Source organism: Pinus tabuliformis, chromosome 5_2 (assembly GCF_031772625.1).
Source record: "Pinus tabuliformis cultivar Carrire ecotype Pingquan chromosome 5_2, CPIR1, whole genome shotgun sequence".
In the NCBI taxonomy this organism is placed as follows: Eukaryota; Viridiplantae; Streptophyta; class Pinopsida; order Pinales; family Pinaceae; genus Pinus; species Pinus tabuliformis.
In genome coordinates this window covers 269895862-269913616 of record NC_142306.1, presented here as the reverse complement: position 1 = coordinate 269913616, position 17755 = coordinate 269895862, and the positions used below count along the sequence as shown (strand labels likewise).

Genomic DNA, 17755 nt, shown 5'->3' with positions numbered 1-17755 from the left:
GTAATATTAACAACAAAAAAACAAAGCACTTGAGTGCATTGAAGAAGACAAGACACCAAGTAAACCCCATAAATATGGATATGAATGAACAAAAGGATATCAACGTACAAACATATCTATAAGTATAAAGTTATTTGCAAAGTTACTTGATGTAATCTAAATTTTTCCTATGGAATATTGTTAAAATGCAGACATTGTTGAACCAAGGAACACATCCCCACAATTGTGATACCTACACGAGTTCAAGGTTTCCAAAGGATGTGAATTACAGGGATACTAGTAGGTTTCTAAAGGATGTGAATTACAGGGATACTAGTAGGTTTCCAAGGATGTGACTTATATGGATACTAGAATCGATGCAGGAAAAAAAATCTCCCCAAAACATGTTACCTTATGTTCACGCAGCCAACAAAGTTAACTACACCATTCAAAGAAAAGTGGAATTTTTGTTGACCTTTATAACATAAGGATGTAGTATATCTCAACAGATGAGAGAAATACAAATTTAGGATGAATTTGAAAGAAAATGGCATCTAATCCAAAGATGGAGGCCCTCTTTGTTAACAAAAATAACCATTTACAAACTAAAAAACAAACAGGTTTATTGTATTGCAAAGAACTAGGAATAGAACAGTGACAAGAGAGACAGACGAGGTTCACCAAAATGTTGTCATTTGGGGAAATTTCCAGCAATGGTAATGCCTTGAACTGCTTCTCAAAATCGATGTTATTGTAGTAGTAGTTGTTACAATTGATGACATGCTTTATGTTATAACTGCCATGTACAGTACCAACATTGGCTCCAACTTTGACAAGTTTCCAAATTAGGTTAAATTGGTTATTGTTAACTTCCTTAAGCTTCCCATTTGATTCCTCTCACCCAATTTAACTTCTAAGTAGGAAGTTTTAGGCTCCCGACTACAAATATTGTCACCTTTCGTTGGAGAGTAATGCTCCAATGCAAATAAATGTAATAGCTATTATGTAGGGATTATGTTATAGAGTGTAGACAACTCTAGGTTTAAGAGTGAAAATATGGCAGTTGGTTACTATAGAGGATGGAGCCTTCCAGTAGGAATTTACTAGTGTAGAAATGGATGTATTTGTGAATAAAAAAAGGTACTTGTGTTGAATTTCTAGTCTCTTGTTTGCTGCATTTGCCAGTTAACAACCTAGTATCAAAACTTGGTCAGGCCTAACTCCCTTCAGAGAGGAGCATGGATCATGGATCTGTCAGAAATGCAATCCTCATTGGAGTAGGAATAGATTAGAGAGTTCATAATAGCATAGGAGTGCGTTGATTTCTACTCTTAAGGTTTGCAAAAATAAGTATGCATTGTTGTTTTTTTGTGCAAATAAATCTATGTGTACTTTGCATAAATAAGTAATGCATTGTTGTTGTTATTTTTTGTGTGCAAATAAATCTGTGTGTAGTTTGCAGAAATAAGTATGCATTGTTGTTGTTATTTTTTGTGTGCAAATAAATCTATGTGTAGTTTGCATAAGTGTGGTTTTCTTGGGTAAGTGAAGCCAAAGTGTAGCAAATTGTGAGTTTCTATTGAGAAGGATTTAAAGGAAATAAAGAAGTTAGTTGCATGGAAATCTACAAAGTCTGTTTTCTGTTTTGAGCTAGAGTGTAAAGCGCACTCTTCAAAAATTGTGGACATTGTTGCAATTGTTAGGTGATTCACAACATCCAATGTAGAACCAACAAGTGATGGAGATGTGGAGCGTCCACTGTAGAACCAAGAATATGTTGTTTTGTGTTGAATCTCTAGTCCTTGATTTGTTGCATTTCCTAGTTTGCAACACTTATCCACTTTTTTGTTCTAATATAGCAAACTTTGAAGCAACCAATGTCCAATTTTCATCCTCTGACCTTAGGCACTAACGCTCCTCCCCAAACTGTCACAATGAGAAAGAGTCTATCATCTTAATTCAACATCTAAGTTGATTCAAGCCACTACAATTAGGATATCGAGATTCCCGAATGTAACGACCCATCTAAATTGACCCATTAATAAAATTTTAAACCTTATAATATATATATATATATATATATATATATATATATATATATATATATATATATATATATATATTTTATAAAATATATAATTAGACCTTATAATATAAATTTATAAAATATATATCATAACTGAACTTTATAACATATATAATATGGATTTATAAAATATATCATAATTAAAGTTTATAACATATATAATGAAATGTTATAAATATATATCATTAAGGTTTATAACATATATAATGAAATGTTATAAATATATATCATTAGAGTTTATAACATATACAATGAAATGTTATAAAAAAAAGGATATCATTTAACTATATAACACATATAATGGAAATGTTATAAAAATATAAATGGACTCATAAAAAGACTATGCGTTAACCTACCTAAAACGCACTACCGAAACCATTAACCAGGGCGCGTCGAACCAGCTGAGAAGTTATGGCAGGGCGGCTTTGCCAGGACAGGATCTCAGAGGGTTAAATTGCATGTGGAGTCGTGTCAGGAGGTAGAAGAGCGGTGGCCAGAAGCAGGAGGGTGGCCACCGCCAAGCCTGCCTTTATAAATCACTAGTCTGAACCGGTGAAAGGGGGGAAAAACCAGAGAGGGGCAGCAGAGAACGAGAAGCATAAATTCATCAGCAGGAAACCGGGAGAAGGGAATTATCAATTGAAGAGCTTTAAGTGGTCTGGGGTTCTGGGCACGGAGGGACAGAGAGCCTCTGTGGAGAACTTTCTGGATTGAGCAACTAGGTTTGCTCAGTCTGGTTGGGTGGTATTGGCCTCTCGAAAATTGGGTTAAAACAGCCACGGGATCGCCAGCAGCGGGATCTCCAGTTCAATAGCAGAATCAGCAATCAGCTAGCAGTTCAGGTATGTGCAGATTACATTTTTATGCATTATTGTTTTCCAGTTTATGAGTATTTACACATTTGCTGTATTTCGAAATATGGGCATTACACATGGTATCAGAGCTGCGTTCAAACCTTCGGGACCTCACAGGCCCTACGCAGCTAGAATTTCGTATAAACCTGTCTGCGCGTATAAAAATCCCTGCGGCATGACTTTCTGTTGTACCGAAGTTATAGGTGTTAATGGCTTAGTTTGGGATTGATACTGGGTCTGTCATAGATTAAGAACAACCCCCCTCCGGCTTGAATCGACGGAAAACCAGAAGATAAATACGTGAAACGTTAACCAGCACAAATTCAAATGGGTTCTTGATTGTCATCGCGCAGACATTCTCAGCTCTGGGTGTTCCTCCGCTGCCGCGTAACGCCATGTTGCAATACGGCAATATACAGAGTATATTGGCTTTAAAATAACCGTGTGCGTTCCATTTGAATGTATATGTTGATTCATTCGAAGGGAATCAAACACTCGCGCAGACATTCTCAGCTCTGGGTGTTCGTCCGCTGCCGCGTAACGCTATTTTGCAATACGGCAATAAGAAAATTGACTGTTGAAACCAATAAACAAGCATGGCCATGCCTTGGACCAAACAAACGACCAGGTGGAAGCCGTGTTCGGATATGAAAACCATTTCAAATGCTAACCATATTAAAAGCTTCTGCATGTGTGTGTGTGGAGAGGTATGCTGCGTGTGAAATATATACAGGCAACCGATGTTATGTAAGTATGTTTTGCGATGGGCGTACCATGGGTCGGGAGACTGCCAGTGAACAAGATGAGCACGATTGCGCGTGTGACTATGTGCCTCCATTCTAACATCACCATCAGTGGCAATGCCAATAAGGGAGTGAGAAGACTGAGAATGGTGGGTGTTAGAGCAAGCAATAAAAATAAGAGGAGGGCTGAATCTGAATCTCCATACGAGGTGCTGGGTGTATCAGTGGCCGCATCTCCCCAAGAAATTAAATCAGCTTACAGAAAATTGGCCCTTAAATACCATCCAGTCGTCAACAAAAAGCCAAATGCCCGAAAAAAAAAATTATGCGCATTAAGCATGCATATAATACTTTGTTGGACTCAAATTCTCGTCTTAAGTATGACTTTAGGAAAACATCGCGCTGATTCACGTCAAACATCTAAAAAGGGTTTCCAAAAGGAATTTGAGGATGAAGAAGAGTTCTATGGATTTGATGACTTCTTCTCAGGATCATATCTTGTTAGCAATCTCATTCGACTTTTCCCACTTGTGCTTTCATCATAAATCTTTACTTGCAAGTGAAAACAAAAGACAAGAACAATCCGTGTGCCATTTGTTGTGGTAAAGATTGTGGAAGACTGGGATTATTACTGTAGGAAAAGGGGAAATTTGAGCTACTATAATGACCACGTTCCCCCTAATTTTATGCACTGTATTCCTGATAAAATGACTGTGATAATGCTTGCACTGATTGCTGATTATATATATGTATGGGTTATTTATAAAGGAGAAACAGTGGTTTGATAGCTGTAGCTTTCCTGTTTCAGTGCAAATGTTATATGTGCTATATGTGTCTGTCATTCCTTGTGCTGAACGATATATTTGGAGTCTATGCATTTGTTTTGCTTAGTAAATTAAAAGAGAACACCTACAGCAGCTTGTAAACAAACTGTTTGACCAAATTCCATAATGACCAAAACCTTATAAACTCTGATAAAATATAGTGGGTATTTTGGTAAAATCTAAGAAGGAATACTACTCATTCAGACCAAGATCTGGCAGATTTCGGGATTTCAGTTCAGCTTCTTCTGTTCCACGTTTCTCTGTAGAGTGATTTCTTTTAGGTGTTTTTCTTGATGAACTTCCAGCATTAGTAGTTCTATGACCTTAGTCCAATTCCTAGGTGAAAATGCAAATTATGTTTTAGGGGCACTGGCAGCCTTTCATCCATGTACACACAATGTAGGTCACTGACACACTGGAGTAGCAAGATTATGCATCCATCAGTACTATCTGAAGCCCCTATTCGAATTGTGTGCCTGCTTACACTTTCCAGCCAATACCATCTCTTGCAGAGAAGAGCACAGGAATCCCTATCTGACTTCTGTCCATCTAAATGTTTAAACAGCTTGATCAGGACCTCGTCCCAAACGATAGTGTTTATCAGTTCCTGACATTTCCTTGCCTGACAAAAAAAAAAAAAAAAAGGAAAGATAAGGCTCGAACAACTACATTATATATCTATCGATCTTCAAAGAGATTGGAAGAGCCAAAATTTTATGCTTTATATAATTCAGATACATCAATAGAAGGCAACCTTCCTAGTGCCATATATGAGTTTTTTTTGTTCAGCATAACTTTTCGTTAATTTAATGCAACTCATCGGCTAAAGTATATGTTGAAGAAAGGAGTCACATTCTTGGGAGTTGACCAGTCAAGTAAGGAGTAAAATTCAGGAAACAAAGAGTGAAACAGAGACAGATGACAGAAAATTATCAGGCTTCAGGTTCCCTGTGTCCTTGCCAGAGTGATGTTGGGATAAATGGGAAGACAGAGAGAGAATCACTTGTTGACAAACTTAAGTTACTAATGAATTCATTTAGTTTCACCTTCTGTTAAAAGTATTTGACAGGTCATGAGTGTTACAGTTCGCCATGTAGAGTGAGCTTAAGTAGAACAACATTATATTCTAGATTTTAATCAGGACATGTCTTTGGTAAATTTTACGGCCAAAGGTCAAACTAATATGGGAGCAAAACAACCCTTCTTTTATGGATTAAACCCATATCCAAGTAATATATTCGGGATATAGGTGTATATGACCTCCCTTAAATGTAATAGCCAGATTGAGGTATGACAAGTATGTTACCATTGTACATTATAGCGAGACATCTAACATTTTCATCTTGTGAATGTTATTAGGTAAATAAACTTTAGATGCCTTACCTTGGGAGCTAATACCCATACACTTCTGCATTATTCATACTAGGATAGAATACCCTGCATTAGGACAAGGAGGTCGCGAGACCACCCTCCTTGACCTCGGTACCAGTAAGATCCGCCTAGCGGGTAAAAATAGCAAAACTATACCCGTTTATAAATGTGAAGTTGCAAAGAAAATTGTGTGTTAAAATTCGGTTATCCGCCTCAATTTTTTATATATATAAATTTTATTTGTGTTCAGGGACCATTACTATGGTAAGGACGTATGAGCGGCGACGACGTGACCAGGCAGCATCATCACCATTAATGCCGCCACCGTCGCCATCGTCATCCCCATCACCTTCGTCACCACCAAGGCAACCGTCAACATCAAACGCTCCAACGCCAGAGTTGACTGTGATAATGAACTCTTTGGAAGCCTTATTGGAGACATTAAAGGAATCAACTAAGGCTAAAAACAAAGAGGAATTTCAGCATGTAGCCACCAGTTCAGCGGAACCAAATAATTTGGAGCCCGGAAGATCGAGAGAAGACATCTCTAGAGAGTTTCAGAAAATTAGACTCCCAGAATTTTCGGGAGGTCGAGCTGGTGAACGCACTGAGGCATGGTTGGAAGGGATGAACCGGTGCTTCAGGTTAAGAGAATATTCACCTTCAGCAAAAACAAAAATCGCCATGTTTCAACTAAAGGAAAGTGCCTTGATTTGGTGGGGAAACCTGGAAAAGCAGTTGCACCTTACATCGGATAATGTTCCTTGGGAACTATTTGAGGAAAAGTTCAGCGCAAAGTATTTACCTCCATACTTTCAACAATAGCAAGCCAGAGCCTTTCATACACTAATTCAGGGAAGTAAAACGGTGGAAGAGTACGAAATAAGGTTTATGGAGCTGGTAAAATACATTCCCTACTTAGACTCTGATGAACGTCAAGCTGAACGCTTCATATTTGGGTTAAACCCTCGCATCAGAGCCTTGGTAAGTATGTGGAAACCATCATCTGTAGCCGAGGCAGTCGAATGTAGCCGTTATGCAGAAGAGCACCTTGGAATCAAAAAGGATATGGGGCCAGCAGGGCCTTTTCAATCAGGGTTTCCAGGGAAGGCTCCCCGGAACGTTTTCAGAGGAGGTAGCTCGAGGCCACCTTACGGTAACAGGTTTACCCCAAGTATGGGGACAAGAGTTCCCATGGCAGTAAACACTATAGCCGCGGAATCGTCCAACACCAGACCATGGGCATCGCGAGGGACTACCGGTAGAGGAAGGAGTGCGAGAGGAATCAACATGGGAGGACGCGGCTCGTTCTCTAGAAATTCACACCTTGACTCAAGAGGATCAGCGCAGCTCAATTGTTGGGGATGCGGGGGGCCGCATTTCCAGCGTAACTGCCCAGAAGCTTCATCAAATATATTGCAAAGGACTGGGAAGGAGCCGATATCAGCCAATCGAAGTAATCACAGAATTCATGCAGTAGTCAACCACGACCAAGCAGCCCATCAATCCACTGTAGTGGAATCTTCAGGTATTATCAATGGCGTAAAACTCAAAATCTTATTTGATACTGGTGCCACAGATAGTTTTATTTCGTCATATGCATTAAACAAATGTGGGTTGGCAGCTCGTAGACAAAATGATTTCCACCAAGTGGAAATGGCCTCAGGAGAACTCCAAACCGTGGGCTTGAGTGTGGATCAATGCAAAATTGACCTAGGGGTCTGTTCGACTAAACTAAAAGTCTATGTCACAGCCTTAGGGACGTATGATCTTATCATCGGTATGGATTGGCTGGAAGCTCACCAAGCTTGGGTGGACTGTTATGGAAAAAGGATTTTAGGCATAAATGATGAAGGAGAAGTGATCCAAATTCAAGGAATCAAGAGGGAAGTTTCCTTACGCTACATTTCGGCAATGCAGGTGAAGCGTTGTTTAAGAAAGGGTTGTCAGGCTTATGCAATTCACGAAGTAAGCCAGGAAAAGGGGCCATCCTTAGAACAATATCCGGTATTAGCCGAGTTCCCGGATGTATTTCCAAAGGAACTGTCGGGATTACCCCCAGTAAGAGAATTGGATCTCACTATTGAATTAAAGCCAGGTACCCAACCGATCTCAAAAACGCCTTATAGAATGACAGCTCCAGAACTTCAGGAATTGCAAATCCAGTTGAAGGAACTACTCGATATAGGGCTTATTCGGCCCAGTACCTCACCTTGGGGCGCTCCTGTAATTTTTGTAAAGAAGAAAGATGGATCCTTAAGATTATGCATAGACTATCGAGACTTAAATCGAGCTACAGTAAAGAATCAATACCCTATGCCGCGAATCGATGATCTTTTCGATCAAATGAAAGGAGCTGCTGTCTTTTCAAAAATTGACCTTCGATCAGGGTATCATCAGCTAAGGATATCTGAAAATGATATCTCTAAGACTGCATTCTGGACACGTTTTGGGCATTATGAATTTACTGTGGTACCATTTGGGTTAACAAATGCGCCAGCCGTATTTATGAATCTTATGAACAGTGTTTTCCGTCAGTATCTTGATAAATTTGTACAAGTCTTTTTAGATGATATTCTCATCTATTCCAAGAATGAAGAAGAGCATAAAGAGCATTTGCGGTTAGTATTGTCCTGCCTTAGAGAACGTCAGTTATATGGAAAACTGTCCAAGTGTTCTTTCTTTCAGGAAAAGATTCATTATTTGGGTCACATCATATCAGGTGAAGGGATTTCAGTAGATCTTGAGAATGTAAAAGCGATCATGGAATGGCCAATACTGGAAAATGCACATGAGATACGAAGCTTTATGGGCTTAGCAGGTTATTACCGGAGATTTGTGGAGGGATTCTCCAAAATCGCAAAGCCAATCACAACCCTCCAGCGTAAAGGTGTTAAGTATGAGTGGTCCGAGGAATGTAATAATGCATTCTCTGAACTCAAAAGACTACTCACCAGTGCACCAATCCTAAGAGTCCCTGATATGGGCAAAGACTTTACGGTATGTACTGATGCATCCAAGCAAGGGCTGGGTGCAGTGTTAATGCAGGACAAAGGAGTGATAGCTTATGCTTCCAGAAAGCTAAAACCTCATGAAGAACTCTATGCTACTCACGATTTAGAATTGGCCGCTGTAATGCTAGCTTTAAAGATCTGGAGACACTATCTGGTGGGACGAAATTTTACACTTAAAAGCGACCATCAAAGTCTACAATATTTGTTCACCCAAAGAGACTTAAATGCCAGGCAAAGGCGATGGAGTGAATTCCTAAGTGAATATGACTTCGGAATAGCATATATTAAGGGAAAAGAAAATGTGGTAGCCGATGCCTTAAGCAGGAGACCCCGGATATTTTCTCTCATACCCATTAAAGTGGACTTAAGACAACGAGTACTGGATCGTCTTATAAAAGACAGCTGGTACTTAAAGGTGAAGGCAAGTCTTGAGGGAATTAAGGCAAAAGAATCTAAATTTGCGGGTTATGAATTGGAAAGCGATGGGATCTTACGATTCCATGGAAGGATGTACATTCCAGATGATAAAGATCTTCGAGATGCCATCCTTAGGGAAGCTCACAAGGTAGTATATTGTGCTCATCCTGGAGTAGGGAAAATGTATGCGGATACCAAGAAACTCTTCTTTTGGGCAGGCATGAAGCGTGATATCACTCAATTTGTTGCAAAATGTTTGGAATGTCAGCAAGTAAAGGCAGATCATTGTCACCCAGCGGGTCTCTTACAACCCCACGACATTCCTATGTCTAAATTGTAGACCATTTCTATGGATTTTATCACTAGACTACCTCTTACTTCTCAAAGACACAATGCCATTCTGGTAGTGGTGGATAAATTAACAAAAAGCGCCCATTTCATTCCGGTACGAGATACTTATGATGTTGCTGACGTAGCTCGAGTATTCATAAATGAAATTATCAGATTTCATGGAGTACCTAAGAAGATTATATCCGATAGAGATTCGCGATTCACTTCCAGATTCTGGACTTGCATGCAGACAGCCTTAGGTACTCAGCTAAATTTAAGCACTGCTTACCATCCTGAGACTGACGGGCAAACTGAAAGAGTAAATCAAGTACTTGAAGACATGTTGCGAATGTATGTAATGGATCAGCAATCACACTGGGAAAAGTATTTATCCTTAGTCGAGTTCGCATACAACAACAGTTACCACAGTTCGATAGGGATGCCTCCATTTGAAGCTTTATATGGCAGACCTTGCAGAACACCGTTAAGTTGGGACAGGTTAGAAGATCGAGTGATAATAGGACCAGAATTAATCCATGAAATGGAAGCGCAGGTCAGACAGATTAGACAACGATTAAAGGAAGCACACGATAGACAAAAGAGCTATGCTGATGCTCACCGAACTGATAGGAAGTATGAAGTAGGGGATCAGGTCTTCGTCCGCATCAAACCAAATAAAAGTACTATTCAATTCGGAAAAGGGACAAAGTTGTCACCCCGATTTATAGGACCGTTTAAAGTCGTGGAAAGAGTTGGACCTGTTGCCTATCGTCTTGCCCTGCCACCCCACCTGCATAGAATTCATAATGTATTTCATGTTTATGTATTAAGACATTATGTAGCTGATCTATCTCATAACATCCAGTGGAAAGAATTGCAGGTATCGGACGAGGGAGTCATAACGGTCGAACCTTTACGTATACTGGAACGTAGAGTTCGACAGTTAAGGAACCGTCTGGTGGACCAAGTTAAGGTCCAATGGGACAAGTATAGTCCTGGATCAGCAACTTGGGAGAATACAGAGGACATATGTCAGAGATACCCTAGTTTATGTCCATTTTGAAGACTTTACACTATGTTTAGTATATATTTACTTCACTACTGTCAGAGACCCAAAAACATTTGAATGATTAGTGATAAACATGAAACTTTGTGGCATAATATATGTTTAAATTCCTGCTGGTACATGGATACCAAAAAAAAATGTGTTTAATTCCTGCTGGTACATGGATACCAAAACAATATATGTGATTATTTTACTAAATTATAAATGTTGAAGTAAAGTTAAGGCCGTTAAATGATTTTACTCCTGGTAGAAATTGAAACAATATAAATCTGTTTTATTTATACAAGTCAAAGATGAGCAACTGAAATGGAAGACAGGAAGTGAATACATCCTAAAGAAAAGTCAGAATACATGCATAGAAAATGACAAAATTATGTTATGCTATAGTATCATATGTAAATAATACATAAGTTATTTCGAATATGCTGATGCACATTTTACAAATGCATGGGTAAGTGTAAGATTGCAGATAAACTATGATTGCAGATAATTGATCCGCTTTTCGAGATGACCACGTGATGACAGAACCTCAGATCAGTTAAAGCTCAAAGTGATTCTATGATAGGGTAGTAGACCTAATTTTACTGGGAGGGGTGGAGGTGTTACCCACCGTTTATCCTCCGAACCCTGGAGTCATGGGAGGACTGTGCGAGTCACGCTCCCCTAGACGTGTGATGATGACTGCCAGATGCCTACTGAGAATCAGGTCGGTATAACCGACGCTGTCACCTTAGAGTTATGAATGGTTAGATCAGTGAAACTGACGCCACGGCATACTCCAGTAGAGGACGGATAGGATGGGAGCGGAAGAGATTAGGAAGGATAGGATGATTTTGAATAGCTTGGGGACCTCGATAGAAAAGGTCATGTCCATTAAACCTTGAACTTAAAACTCTAAACTTCGGGACGAAGTTCTCAGAAGGGGGGGTGTATGTAACGACCCATCTAAATTGACCCATTAATAAAATTTTAAACCTTATAATATATATATATATATATTAAAATTTTATAAAATATATAATTAGACCTTATAATATAAATTTATAAAATATATATCATAACTGAACTTTATAACATATATAATATGGATTTATAAAATATATCATAATTAAAGTTTATAACATATATAATGAAATGTTATAAATATATATCATTAAGGTTTATAACATATATAATGAAATGTTATAAATATATATCATTAGAGTTTATAACTTATACAATGAAGTGTTATAAAAGATATCATTTAAACTATATAACACATATAATGGAAACGTTATAAAAATATAACTGGACTCGTAAAAATGCTATGCGTTAACCTACCCAAAACGCACTACCGAAACCATTAACCAGGGCGCGTCGAACCAGCTGAGAAGTTATGGCAGGGCGGCTTTGCCAGGACAGGATCTCAGAGGGTTAAATTGCATGCGGAGTCGTGTCAGGAGGTAGAAGAGCGGTGGCCGGAAGCAGGAGGGTGGCCACCGCCAAGCCTGCCTTTATAAATCACTAGTCTGAACCGGTGAAAGGGGGGAAAAACCAGAGAGGGGCAGCAGAGAACGAGAAGCATAAATTCATCAACAGGAAACCGGGAGAAGGGAATTATCAATTGAAGAGCTTTAAGTGGTCTGGGGTTCTGGGCACGGAGGGACAGAGAGCCTCTGTGGAGAGCTTTCTGGATTGAGCAACTAGGTTTGCTCAGTCTGGTTGGGTGGTATTGGCCTCTCGAAAATTGGGTTAAAACAACCACGGCATCACCAGCAGCGGGATCGCCAGTTCAATAGCAGAATCAGCAATCAGCTAGCAGTTCAGGTATGTGCAGATTACATTTTTATGCATTATTGTTTTCCAGTTTATGAGTATTTACACATTTGTTGTATTTCGAAATATGGGCATTACACCGAACCCCAAAGTGAACAGATAAATCTTTGGATATTGCAGAAACCTTTAATAAATGGAAAACAACCTAAGAACTAAAAAGATACCATTGTTACTAAAATGTCGCTTGTTCATCGAAAGCTTCCTATTTCCAAAACAACTCAAAAAATGATTAAGCAGCAAAGAACCCAGGCCTGAAAAATTTGCTAGGTCAACAAATCACTAGGAATAAAGCCCCAAGTACAAAGTCGTAGAGTGCCAACTATAACTGTAATAACGAATCTCTCAATAAATATCAACATAACCGAATCCAATTTACACATAGTGATGGGAAAATGCAAACGAAGCAACGTACAAGTTTCTAACAAATACCCATTTGGAAATTGTACCTAAGAGATAAATGAAGAAACAGAGAGACATGAGGGTGGAAATGATGTTGGACTCATTGTTTGTGGCACGCATTCAACGGGTCAAAGCATTGTTAGTTGAAGCACTCACAACTAATAATGCTTAATTCCAGTGGATTTTTTAGAAACTTAAGCATAAAATGATGGAAAACATAAATAAAACATCGGGATTCGGAAAATCCTTTTCCTAAGACGAAATCGCCAAACAAGAAACCCAAGAAAACAAGACAAACTTATTGATATCATGTTTGGTGCTGCTAAACGTTGTGGAAACAAAGTAGATCTATAATCCAAGACCAAACGAAACAAAATGAAACAAACCCCTGTAGATACGGATCTCCCTACCAAACTATTTGACAAATAGCTTCATGAGAAACTGTTAGATTCCCTACTTACGGAACCAACAAAGAATGTTGGCAAGACAAGAGAATAAACGCAAAATGCATGTCAAAATCTACTCAAATTCGCAATGTTGCAAAGGGGGCATGCAAATTTAGTCAAGACATTTGTTAAAAGTAGGACCAAAGAGAAATAAATGCCAACAACCCGAGAATGGATCCAAAACTTACCAAAAGGCTCTAAATTCGACAACATTGCAACCAGTGAAAAGAATCAAAATATTGTTCAATGCAGACACACTTTGCATGCTCATCCTTATTTATTTATTTACCATATCTTAATATTCCAGGTCGAGGAGACACAATTCAGCTCAGCTCATCAGCACAAGTAATGTCTGCCATTTCCATTGCACAAATTCGCTATCTTAAAGGTGTCCGCCATAGGGGTTTCATTTAAAGAATAATCTCCAACCATCATGTAATCACTTTTTGAGAAGACAAAAGTTATTTTTTTCCCTGAAAAAAATTGCTAATTTCTATTCAAAGATAGAACCAAAGTTACATTCTTCATGTGTTGAACCATTGTTGCCATTATAAATCGGGCATTCAGTTTCAAAATCAGAAACTTTGTTTACCTTTTCAGCAACAAAAACACTTGAGTAAATCATAACTGTGTCTAAAAGGATCAGCTTAACTTCTACAGAGTCGTGAATATTACAGATTTAGATGGAAACACAAAGCTTGCTAGAATCTTCCTTTAATTCGCAGTAAATATGAGTGTGTGAAAGAAATTCAAAAGAAGAGACAACAATATTAGTTGACCCCCTAAGGGATTATAGTATAATCTTAAAGTTGGCATCTCCCATTCATAGAATTTATCACCAAAGATGAATCTCCAATACAATGGAGGATAGTACATTACTTTTCACTAACAAGAGAAAACAACAGCTTTAATTCCATTAATTCAGCTATATTTTTTGTCCATGAACCCAACTTAACTTTCTACCTTAGGTATGGGAACTTTTGTCAATTGCTACATTTTACCGATTTCATCATTCCCACTTCTTCATCAATTTCCTTTTCTTGCTTTTCATCTTGGCTAAGTATCTCTGCATGAAGAAGCTCCTTGAGTTTTGGGTCGCCCTGTTTTAGATACCTATAACTGAATAACTTTTCCCCGAAGGCCAAGAGAGGGTCTTTCTCAATTAATTACTCCCCTTTATATGTATCTTTCAAAAATATTGTCCAATTCATCTCGATGCCTTCCAAATAAAAGGAACGAGACTGCTCCTTAACTGTATGGTAGGTGTCTTTTCCTAGCTTGAAGTCATCCTTGAACTCCACCAGATGATGTATGGAAGCCTTCTTCTCTAGGTTAAATCTAAGAAACTCATGAATCAAGCCCACTCTACACCTCTTCCCCTCTAGAGACTGCAAGTTCAAATTGGAGTTGTTAGAATACCATGAAACTAAAGGAAGTGTATTGCAAGCATTCAATATCTACATGTCATCCTTGCTAGTAGGGAGACACTTAGCATACTTTACAAGAATCACAAATGCCTTTTTAACTTTCTCCTCATTACCAATATAACTAGCCTCCAAGTCTGTAACTGCCATTGAAGGATCCATCTCCCACTATGAAAGTTCTGAAATTCAACAACCATGTTCTTCAACAATTTGGAAAAATTGTGGGTATTCTTTAACTTTGTCTTAAATCATCTGGAGGACCAAATATGTGCCTACAATGGTGGAATTTGGATATTGCGATGCATTTGTCTGCAGACATCGTGATTAGTTTTCTCATTGTATCCATCTGGGCTTTCTCTCTCTTTCATGATAGTTTTATCTTCTTCCAAAAGCTTCTCCATTAGGCTAGTGAACCCAATCCACGTTTTGTTGTCAATGTGTCTATAAATCTCAAGTAGGGCTAGATGTCTCTCAACGTACCTTGCGACCTTTCTTCCTCTTGCAAAAACCAATTCCCTGTACATTTTCCCAGCCTCATTTAGATGGAGTACCTGTTATGGTTCATTTTCTAGCCACTCTTTTCATTTTGTTAGAAAACTAAAATAATTGCCTCTCTCCACTATGTTTTTAAAGGCTATAATTCTATGTGTCTTTGTCTACACCTTCTTTCTCATTGGTCCCTCTTTTTTCTTCTTAGATCTCTTAATGTGTGAAGCATATGTCGACATAAAGACATATTGTGAGGCTTTGTTTTCAAATGGGTTTTCTAGGGCTAAACTCCAATTTGATCTATGAACAAAACCCAATGGATTCCAGGCACAAAGCAATATTTTTTTTTACAGGAAAGCCCATACCCATGTTGAGAGGCCACATATTTTCTGTAACTTAACAGAATCTATGGTCCATCAAACAGATTGATACTGACGAATCACTTAAACCCATTTCACCTCTGTTGAAAAAAGACCGATACAGTCCTCATTTTCTCCCGTCTTAAACAAATTATTCTCTATTCTTGCAACAGTGGTGGCTTCATCGAAATCAATAGTCATGAGGGACCACGAGGACAGATGTTTCAAGTTTTATGTACAAATGAGGCCCCAATAGAGCAAGGGGTACAACCACAAATCGTTTGATCTCCTACATATTCATATGTAGACAACATTTTTCTTTTAAAATGATATTTGGTTCGAATATGGGGTTTGGTGAGGACCCACCCAACACCAATTACAAGTCTTCCGTAAGACCATTCAGTCTCATATATAAGGCCCAGGTTTCTATCAAACTTGCAAAGAGGAAATAATTAAAAATAAAAATTATCAGAACCTTAAGGCAAAGTATTTTCCTAAATTACCAAATTCTAGGGGTAAGAACTAAGTAATGAAAACTATCCCTCAAAAGTGTTACACCATGACCATAACAGATTTTGATGACACCATCAGACCTAACTTACATTATATACTTACCAAAAAAGAAAGAAATGACATCAAGGGCTAGATTTAACCAAAATACTACATACCATGCTTAATAAATCTCAAGATATCATAAAAATGTGTAGGTGTGCATAATCATAGACTAATCACACCACTTTTAAAATTTAGAGACGTACAACTCTAGCAAAGTCTTCATTTAATACACAACACAAAATTTTCCCTTTTCATATGTGAGATAGTCTACAGTGTTAAGTAAAGTAGTGAGCAATCAATTTCATAAGCATGTCAACAAATAGAACACTCGTAATAGTAGCAAGTTGCATGACCTCGTGCAACCAAGAATATTTTCACATCTATTTATGTAGTTCATGAATCATTCAGTACATTCACATAATGTTGGTATTCCAACTTATCCATAAGAACATATAAAACTACTTTTACATTAAGGATGGAACAATTTTCAATGACCATTTAGAATAAATGTTGAGCCACAAATTAGCCAATAATATAACATTCAAGTTAAACATTCACATTTAGATATATACAATAATTACATTTATCTACCCAACCATAGGCAAAATACACCACAATCTTTATCTTAGCTTACCACCCCTGATCAAGATTCATGCTTAATGGGATGCTTTCTCAGGGAAATTCAACCAAGGCTTAGTTGGGTTATTGCGTTATTCCAGGAGTATGAATCCACATTATAGGTGGTTTATCAGTTGTATTTTCAAGGCAAGCACTACAAGAGTTTGTATCTCGTGTCTGGGTGTTTATCAACTTACTTAGCAAGCACAAAGTGATTTATCAACTTCCTTAGCAAACACTTAATGATTTTATCATCCCTTTTCAACAAGCACCCCAGTGGTTAGCTACGCTTCCTAGTATTTTATTAGCCTCATAACAATCACCTAATTGGTTTATCAAGCCTTCAACAAGAACTTAGAGGCTTATCAACTTACTTAGCAAACATTTCTAGTTCAATTCTCCACTGAGCCTCCCTTTGGAAATTCATATTTTGGACACCACAGTACAGTTTCCATTCAATAGATATATATCATGTATTAAGTTTTATTGTTAATTTATTGTCCATAGCCCAACAAAGTTACCTACAAAGCAAGTGGAATTCTAGCTTGTGAGGTTTTTTGTGAGTGAAATTAATAATAATTGTATTGTTGTTGTTAAGGATATTTTTGACCCTAAAGGAAAACTATACAAGTTATGTGATCTCCCTAAGTAAGATCCAAGACCCACTACAATTAGTCATGATTGGAAATTGATACAAAATTTGGCATGAGCAACTTAGACATCTAATTTTTTGAATTATGAAATTGATGGTAGATTTTAAGTTGGTTAATGGACTGCCTAGGGCGTCTCATGATGGAATATGTAAAGGTTGTGTGCTTGAAAAGAATCACCAAGTTGAATTTGAGATTATAGATTCTCATAGAGACAAAAAAACTAGTTGGAACTTATCTACATTAACATTTATACAATGAATCAACCATCATTAACTTGTGCAAGGTATGTTTGACCATCATTAATGACTTTTCC

The 17755-nt window shown here is 38.0% G+C and overlaps 1 pseudogene; it reads right to left on the bottom strand.

The window, feature by feature from the left end:
* Positions 1–3261: 3261 nt before the first annotated feature.
* On the bottom strand, positions 3262–15496 carry LOC149158560 (protein WHAT'S THIS FACTOR 1 homolog, chloroplastic-like; annotated as a pseudogene).
* Positions 15497–17755: the final 2259 nt, after the last annotated feature.